The following is an 8,923-nucleotide window of genomic DNA, read 5'->3' as shown; positions in this document are numbered from 1 at the left end:
TTTCGATATTTGACACTCTTAAAATCACACACGAAGGCACAAGTAGGGTTAAAGATTCTAAAGTTAATATTTTGATATATGATTTTGAGTTGTTTCGAATGGAACCAAGCAAGACTATTGGAGATATGTGTACTTATTTTACGGATGTCGTCAATAGTCTAAAAGCATTTGGCAAATATTTTTTGAATTTTGAACTCGTTAATAAAATATTGAGATTCCTTCCAAAGAGTTGGAACCCTAAAATAACGGTTATTCAAGAAGCCAATGATTTGAATAATTTCCCTCTTGAAAAACTTATCAGGTCATTAATGACCTATGAGATGACTTGCAATGCTTATGAAGGGCTTGAGAACAACCTTTCAAAGAATATAAAGGATTTGACACTTAGAACAAATGAAGACCGCTCGAGCGAAAGCTCAAGTGATAATGACTTTGAACTCTTGACTATAAAGCTTAAAAAATTCTTAAAAAAAGAATCAAAAAACAAAAATGAATCTAAAAAGAAGAAGCTACAAAAGAAAAGAAAACACTCAATGTGGATTGGGACGAATCGAATTCATCGGAAGATGAAGAAAAAACTAACAAAGGCGATGTGGCAAACTACGCCTTAATAGCTTTTGACGATAAGGTAATCAAAATCCCCTTAGTTTATTTTGAAATTACTTGATGCTTTTCATGAGTTATTTTTAATTTAGTTTAGAAAAATTATATATATTTTTTTTAAAAAAATTATATATTTAATGATGTAATGAAAATATTGAAAGTTTTGGGATCATGCTTATCTTTCTAGTGATTTTGAAAATAAAAAATTGAGCATGACAATTGTATACTTACTCCTAGCACTAAGTATGATGAGTTAGATTCACTTTATCATTTTAATTGAAAATGATCATTTTGTATATTTAATGATGCATAATGATTTAAAATCTTATGTTTTGAAATTATGTGTTACACTTACATGATTTCTTTGTATTTATGATTTGTATATCTCATGATATGATTGAATAATTGATGCAAAGAAGGAAAATACATTACTACAATAAACAAAATGATTTTGATTAAAAACGCTTTATGAAATCATGCTTGAAGAAATAATGTAATGATAATTTGAAATCATGCTTAATGAGTTTATATTTTGAAATTATGCATGATGATTTTTGTGATGATGAACTTTGCTTTTAAACGATAATGCATATTTTAATTTAGTGTAAAAACTTAGGCATGCTTGTAAGAAATAAAATCACCTAAATTGAAACAACTAAAAAATGAAAGCATTTTTCTTGAAAATTTATTTTTCTCTATCTTATCGATTTTTTACTAAGAAATTGATGAAGTTATTTATGCCATTTTGAATCTCTTGAACGTAATTTTGATAATTTGATAATTTGAATTTGAACGAGCTTTATCCAAATCATGTTCTTGATTTCTTGGAATTACTTAAGATTTTTTTTTGAATAAAGATCTCTTCTTTTTACTCCTATGATTTTTCTTGGTATTTTATTTAAAGAGCAGATTTACTATATGAATCATGAGAATTATTATACATAAATCGAGATCATTTATGTGTTCTCTCATGATTCTATTTGCTATAGGAAAATTTATATCTATATCATGATCGCTCTTGAATTCTTGGAATCAAAACTTGATAGTTTCTTTATATGAATCAAGATCCCTCACTTTTTTTTCTCAAATTATTTCTTGCATTTTATTAAAGAGAATATTTATCAAAATGAATCATGTCTTTTGGTATTCATATGATCTTACCTTTCATGATATGATTTTTACTATGTAGGTATATCTTATCACTAAACTTTTCTTGTTATACTTTATGTGATAATTTAAAAATTGATGTAAAGAGAAATGAATTGTATTATTGTATTGTTATTCCTCTCTTTTTGCTAATGACAAAAGGGGAGAGAGAATTGCTATGGTGCATATCTTAAAAAAGAACCTAAATTTGCTACGTAGCATATTTCAAGAAAAAACAAATCATGCTAGCGTGCATATCGCAAAGAGAGGCAAACTTGTTAGCTTGCTTATCTCAAAAGAGAAGCAAGAAGTGCTATCTTGCAAATCTCAAGAGAAGCAATACTTGTTAAGTTACACATTTCAAAAAGATACAAAATATACTATCTTGTATATTTCAAAAATTGCTAGCTCAAGATGTAAAATTTGGAAACTTGCACATTGCAAAAGGAAGAAAAACTTGCTAGCTTGCACACTTCAAGAAAATACAAAAATAAGCTATCTTGCACTTCTCAAAATAGAAAAAAGAAACTCACTAGCTTGAATATTCTAAAGTGATGAAAAATTTACTAAATAGTAACCTTTCATATCTTTAAACTTTGATAATTGCACTTCTCCTTTTTTGTTAATGACAAAGGGAGAAGATATGATGATATGAGAATCATACATAGTAGGATGTAATATACTTTGATATTTTGATACCATGATGATTTGAAATATTTATTATGATGCATGCAAAACTTATGATAATGATGCATGCAATGCAATGATATGCATATAATGTGTTGCATATATTCATGATGAAATATTACTTTGACTTGAATTCAATTTGAATTCAAGGTTCTATCAATATGACAATATGATAGGGGGAGTTAAGGTTAACTCCGTCATCAATTGGTTGTCATCATCAAAAAGGGAGAGATTGTTGAATCTCGAATTTTGATGATGAAACCAATTGATAGTGTTTATCTAATATACGTTTTGAGTGACAAAGGAAGCTTTGATCAGGGAGAGACATTTAAAATCAGGAAGAATCATGTCGGGCCGGAGTAGAACATGTCAGAAGATTGGATGTCGAGCCGGAGGATTGGCCGATGTATTGACATAAGACTTCATGCCATGGGTTCGGGCATTGGGCCAAGAAGAGTAAAAATTGCACCAAGAAAATTAGAGTTTCGGAGGTCAACTGGTCGATTGGGCAATACACCATAAGAGAGAACAATGCACGAAGATTCGGATGAAGCGTCGATGAACTAATGACATGCCGGATAATATTTGATTAGCTTTATAATAATTGTCTAGATTGAAATAGGTTTTAGGCATAATTAGGTTAGAATTGGGCCAACTCAATTAGGGGCTAATTAGGCCCAAGTTTGGGCTGTGTTGGTTTAAGTAAAAGGCCCAAACAATAACCCAACAGATGGAACCATCGGTGGCACAGTCTCTGAGATTGTGTCAAGCGGTAGTACTGCTAGTCTGGGCGGTACCACCACCCAGACTTAATCTCTGAGACTATCAGGCGGTGGTACCACTCAAACATAGTCTCCCAAGTGGTAGTACCGCCCAGTTTCAGTGTTGCAGGCGATGATACCGCCCAGCACAAGCGGTGGTACCACTAATACCCCGAAAACCGAGATTGAGATACTTTTAGGCTCTAAGTTTGAATCCACTTGAGGCCTATAAATACCCCTCTCATCTCTAGTTAACTTACACAAGAATTGAGAGCAAAAAAAATAGAAAAACGCTATTGTAATCTTGTGAGAACTCCTCTCAAGTTCTAAGTGTTAGTGTGGTTTAAGAGAAGAGTAAGTGGAGGTGTAAATATTCTCTCCTAAACTTATCAAAAGGAGAATCAAGTGTAAAATGATAGTTGATCTTTGCCCGTTAAAAGAAAATCGGTAGTGGAAGCCGGTAGCTTCGAGTGAAGAGGAATCAGGAGTGGATATAGGTCACGACGATTGAACCACTATAAATCAATGTGCATTTCTATTATTATCATTTACTTATTTTGTAATTGCTTCACTTCCTCCTTACTTTACTTTCACTAGGCTTATGAACAAGCATTCAATTTCAATCCTAACAAATTTGATAAATTAAAAAATAAATATGACAATTGCATGTTAATTCCTTACACTAAATATGAAGAGTTAGATTTATACAAAAAAGAAAATTTATTATTATAACAAATATTAGAACATTTTAAAATTTATAGCAAATCATTAAATATTATTCTTGCTAATAAAGATCATTTATGTAAAAAGGAAGGAATCAACTTTGTGAGTAGTAACACTCAACAAAAGCCAACTACATTTGTTAAAGAACCCATATTACATGTTTCCCTTGAAGTTAAATGTAATTTTATAGTAGATGTGATCATTATGCTTATAAATATTCATTTAAAAAGTACAACTCTCATAAATTAGTTTGGGTTCCTAAAATTAAATAGGTACCTAAAACAAACATATCTTTCTTGTAGATATATCTACAATCGAAAGCTACGAGCAAAAGATAATATCTTGATAATAGATACTCAAGACATATGATGGGAGATCCAACATACTTCACAAAGCTCACTAACCGAAACAACAATAATAAAGGAAAGATCATTGGAATTAAATTATTGGTAATAAATCAAATCTTTTGATTGAATATATTTTATTAGTAAATGGTTACACTATTGATCTTAATGATTGTGATGACGAAACTTATTTTTCGTTTTTAAACGATTATGCATGACTTTGGCATAGAAGATTTGAGCATGTTAGTATGAAATCAGTCACATAAATGGATAGTAAAAGAAGAATGCATTTTTCTTGAAAAATTTTCTATCTTTAAAGCTTATCGAGTTTTCAATAAAAGATTGATAAATCTATTTTTATTATTTTTGAATCTCTTGAACTAAAAAAATAATTTTGATTATTTTAAATTTTATAATTTAATTTCTTCTCTCCAAAGCAACTTGGATACATCTACTTATAAAGAATCCTTACCCAAGGAATGAAAGTATATATATGCACATCCTAAGGATCTAATTATTAGAGATACATTAAAATGTATTCAAACTCACTCTTCATTGAAAAATACTTATTCAAATGCATGAATCGAGAACTTTTATTATTTATTCTCATATGATTCTCTCATTTTATTAAAGAGAATATTTATCCACATGAATCATTATCTTTCACTTGATACTTGAGATTTACTAATTGCTCTTCTAAGATTTTTTTTATTATTTACTAAAGAGGATATTTATCTAAATGAATCATGATTTTTCACTTGATTTCTCAGTATTCATAACTTAAATTTTATTTATTTCATATGACTCTCTTATATTCATGAATTGTATACCCCATCACCAAATTAATTATTTATGATCTCTTTCATGTTATGATTGAAACATTAATATAAAGAGAGAAAAATTATACCTTCACAATGACAAAGGGAGAGAGAGAATTGCTAGCTTTTACATCTCAAAAAAGAAACAAAGAAATGCTAGCTTTCACATCTCAAAAGAGAAGCAAAGAATTGCTAGCTTTTATATCTCAAAAGAAAAATAAAAATTGCTAGCTTGCACGTCTCAAAGAGAAGTAAAAATTTAGTATCTTACATACTTTAAAGAGAAGTAATAAACTTACACCATTCTCTTTTTTGTTGATGAGAAAGGGGGAGAAGTTGAATGTAATCTTTGATGATTTGATTTAAAATTTTGATGATTTAAAATTATGCATACAATGATATCTTAACGCATGATGATTTGAAATTATGATTTTATGATGTATGCAATGATATTTTAACTATGATATGAAAGTCACTATCATTAAAATTATTTTGACTTGAATTTAAAGGTTATCATTTTTTGAATTCAAGTGTATTTTAATATGTCATATAGATACGAGGAGTTTAGTTAAAACTCTGCCATCAATTTGTTGTTATTATCAAAAAAATGAAAGATTATTGAATCTCGGATTTGATGATGAAATTAATTAATTAAGTTATGATCTAATAAGCATTTGAGTGATGGAAAACTAACTTTGATCATAGAAAGGTAAATCCATTGGAGTAGGAGAATTAGACGTTGGGCCGGAGAGCATCATGTCAGAGATTGGTCGATATGCCGAAAAATAAACTTTGTGCCATGAGTTCGGGCATCGGGCCAGAATAATCGAGTATTATGCCAAGAAGATCGAACATTGTAGGAGATCAACATACCAATGGATCAGGCAATACATCGAAGGAGATGACGATACGCCAAAGGTTCAGACGAAGCACCGAATAAACCATGACATGCTAGACAACATAGGATTCATGTTTCTAATCATTTGTGTCTTGATCGAAGTAATTTAGGTTGTAATTGAATTAGTTTTTTGTGTAACCATACCAACTCAATTAAGGGCTCATTAGGTCTTAATCATGACTGAATTAAGCCTATTGGAAGGCTCATTCAGTGACCTGCAATTAGGTCAAGCGATGGCACCACTCGACCAGGTAGTGGAACCACCTATGAGCTAGAAAGTACCGAGTATACAATTTCGGAAGACTCAACTGTGGTACCGCCAGTGTCAAGCGGTGTTGTTGCTAGGACATAGTCTTCTAGATCGTGTTAGGTGATGGTATCACCGCTTGCATTTAAATTTTTGACTCCATTTCTAAAGTCATTTATGGCCTATAAATACCCCGCTTATTCTTGCTTGAGATAGCAAGAAAAAGATAAGAAGGGGGAAATAATTCTTGAGGAAAAAAAAAGTGTGTAATATCTAAGTGTTGAGTCTCTTCCTCCTAGGGTTTAGAAGTCTTTCTAATGAAGGAGTGAGGTCTATTTAGAAAAGATGAGCATAAAGGTTCTCTCCTGATCCTATGAAAAGGAGAAAGGGTTATAACAAGAGTAGTTGATCTTTGCTCGTTGAAAAGAAGATCGGTAATGAAAGCCGATGGCCTCGAGAGAATAGGAATTGGTAGTAGACATAGGTCGGGATGACATAACCACTATAAATCTAATTTATATTTTTTCTTTATAATTTTTATTCTTATTACTAATTGATTTACTTGCTCACTACTCTTACTCACATTTTAAGTTAATTGCATTTTCGATACTAGTTTCATCAAATAAAAGTTTTTAAATCATAATTTTTTAAAAGCACTAATTCACCACTCGCCCCCTCTCCCCCGTCCCCCCTCCCGCCTGCTCTTAGTGCCTTTATGATCCTAACATAGTTTTCTTAACTTATGCACCTTGGCACAATTTGCTTTGTGCCTCCTGTTGTAATAGGTTTCTTCTTATGGGAATCAAATTTTCTCGACTCATATATCTCAAGTATATTTACACTCTCCGAGATGGTCTTCATATATTGATCGCCTTTATGCTTCCCGAGGTGCCCCTTCATCAATTAGTGTTGCCTCAAATTTGATCTAAAGATATACTTATCTTCAATATTGGAGAAGAGAGACTATTCCCTTTCTTATAAATCTACTTTAACTATGCGAGTGAGGCTCATCCTCTCATTTGAGCATCTGTGGTCCCTCTTGGGAGCTTTCTCTCCTTAGCCCTAGTTCTCATCTATAAGGCGTGTCAATCATTGGTCCTCTTCGTGATAGCGGGTCAGTTCCTGAGCATATCATCTTCTTTGCATGTCGGCACTTTAGCATCTTGTTCTTCTATCTTTGTAGGTTATGATGCTTTTCCTTTCTTGCACAGGCTCCACCTGATCTTACGATCGCTAGATAACCAAGGAGGTTGACGCTTTATCCTTAGACAACCCAAGGGTGGAGGAAGTTCCATCCTCCCCCTTATTGGGAGAGTTAGTTCTCGTGAACCCAAAGGTTCTTCAAGACCTAGAGTTCATGAAAAACACATATGTTAAAGAATTAGTGATGAGCATACAACACCTAGATCACTTGCAAACTAAGTACTTCATCCCAGTCAAGTTTGATCTACAAGTCCCTCTGCTTGGTCATCATTTATATGACACAATGTTTAGGTTTCTTTATTTGTCTTCTAATGCTATAGAGGTATGATTTCATTTTATTGGTGTCGCCTCAAATTTGATCTGAAGGGACACTTGTCTTCAATACGGGAGAAGAAATATTGGTCCCTTTCTTATAAATTCCCCTTAACTATGAGAGTGAGGCTCATTCTCTCATTTGAGTCTCTGTGGTCTCCCTTGAGAGATTTCACTCATTAGCACTTGTTCTTCTCTACAATGCAGGTCGATGTTGGTCTTTCTTCTTAATGGTGGGTCTCAAGTGCTCCTAAGATGTTGACACGATGTTGGGTCAAGGAACCTCAATGGGTGCCAATGGTAGTTGAACCAACGATTACAATTAAGCTTGTGGCACCACCTGTTGAGCTAATTAGGGAAAAAAAATACTGACAACCTGTTTCATGCCTATTAGCATCTGCATTTATTGAGTGATATTTAAGAACACATAAGCAGAGGATAAGCATGTGGCTCAAGGTTGTCCCTAAAAGTGAGAGACTCGAGTTATTAAATATACATTAGTATCGTATCAGTGTTTATGCTAAGGTGGATGCACCTGAATGTGGAAAGAATGACTGTTGCCCTCATTGAGTAAAAGTACTGTGGGCTGAGGGCAAAACCTCTTTATTTGAGTGTTCAGTGAGATGGTCGGTGAGCAAGTGTTCCTGCAAGATCGAGCCCTCCTAGCATCAAAATGTTACGAGAAGAAGTTGTTAACAACCTAACTAGCTCAACGTGGTCTGGACCTATGTGCGTAGGGTCACTCGAGGTGCTTCCGAGGTAAAAATATCGAGCTCTCGAGATAGAGAGAGATTTCCTAACCTGGTTCTTTTGACGCCTAAATTGGTAACCTAAGGTAGATGAATATGGATATAAGTGATCGAAAAATGCTCTCTTTTTATTACATTGATTATGAGTTTTTATATTTGATTACAAAGGAAAGAAATATTTTATAGAATATTTTTTGAGAACGTAAGTTCTAACCATCTCCGATAATATTCCATTGAGAATGTCAGTGAGGAAAGACAATACTTAGTCAACTGTCTCATACCTTTGTACAATGGATATTATGTGAAAGGCATGATGCTCTCACATAAATTTGGCATACATTCAATCCAAACGTTTAGGTTTATAAAATTATATATAATTCTCGTTCTCACGTGGGCACAGAAACCAGCTTAGAATTCACATGCATTGTCAAA

This window comes from Musa acuminata, chromosome BXJ2-3 (genome assembly GCF_036884655.1).
Source record: "Musa acuminata AAA Group cultivar baxijiao chromosome BXJ2-3, Cavendish_Baxijiao_AAA, whole genome shotgun sequence".
In the NCBI taxonomy this organism is placed as follows: Eukaryota; Viridiplantae; Streptophyta; class Magnoliopsida; order Zingiberales; family Musaceae; genus Musa; species Musa acuminata.
The sequence above is the reverse complement of the archived record's forward strand: the minus strand, read 5'-3'. Positions refer to the sequence as shown.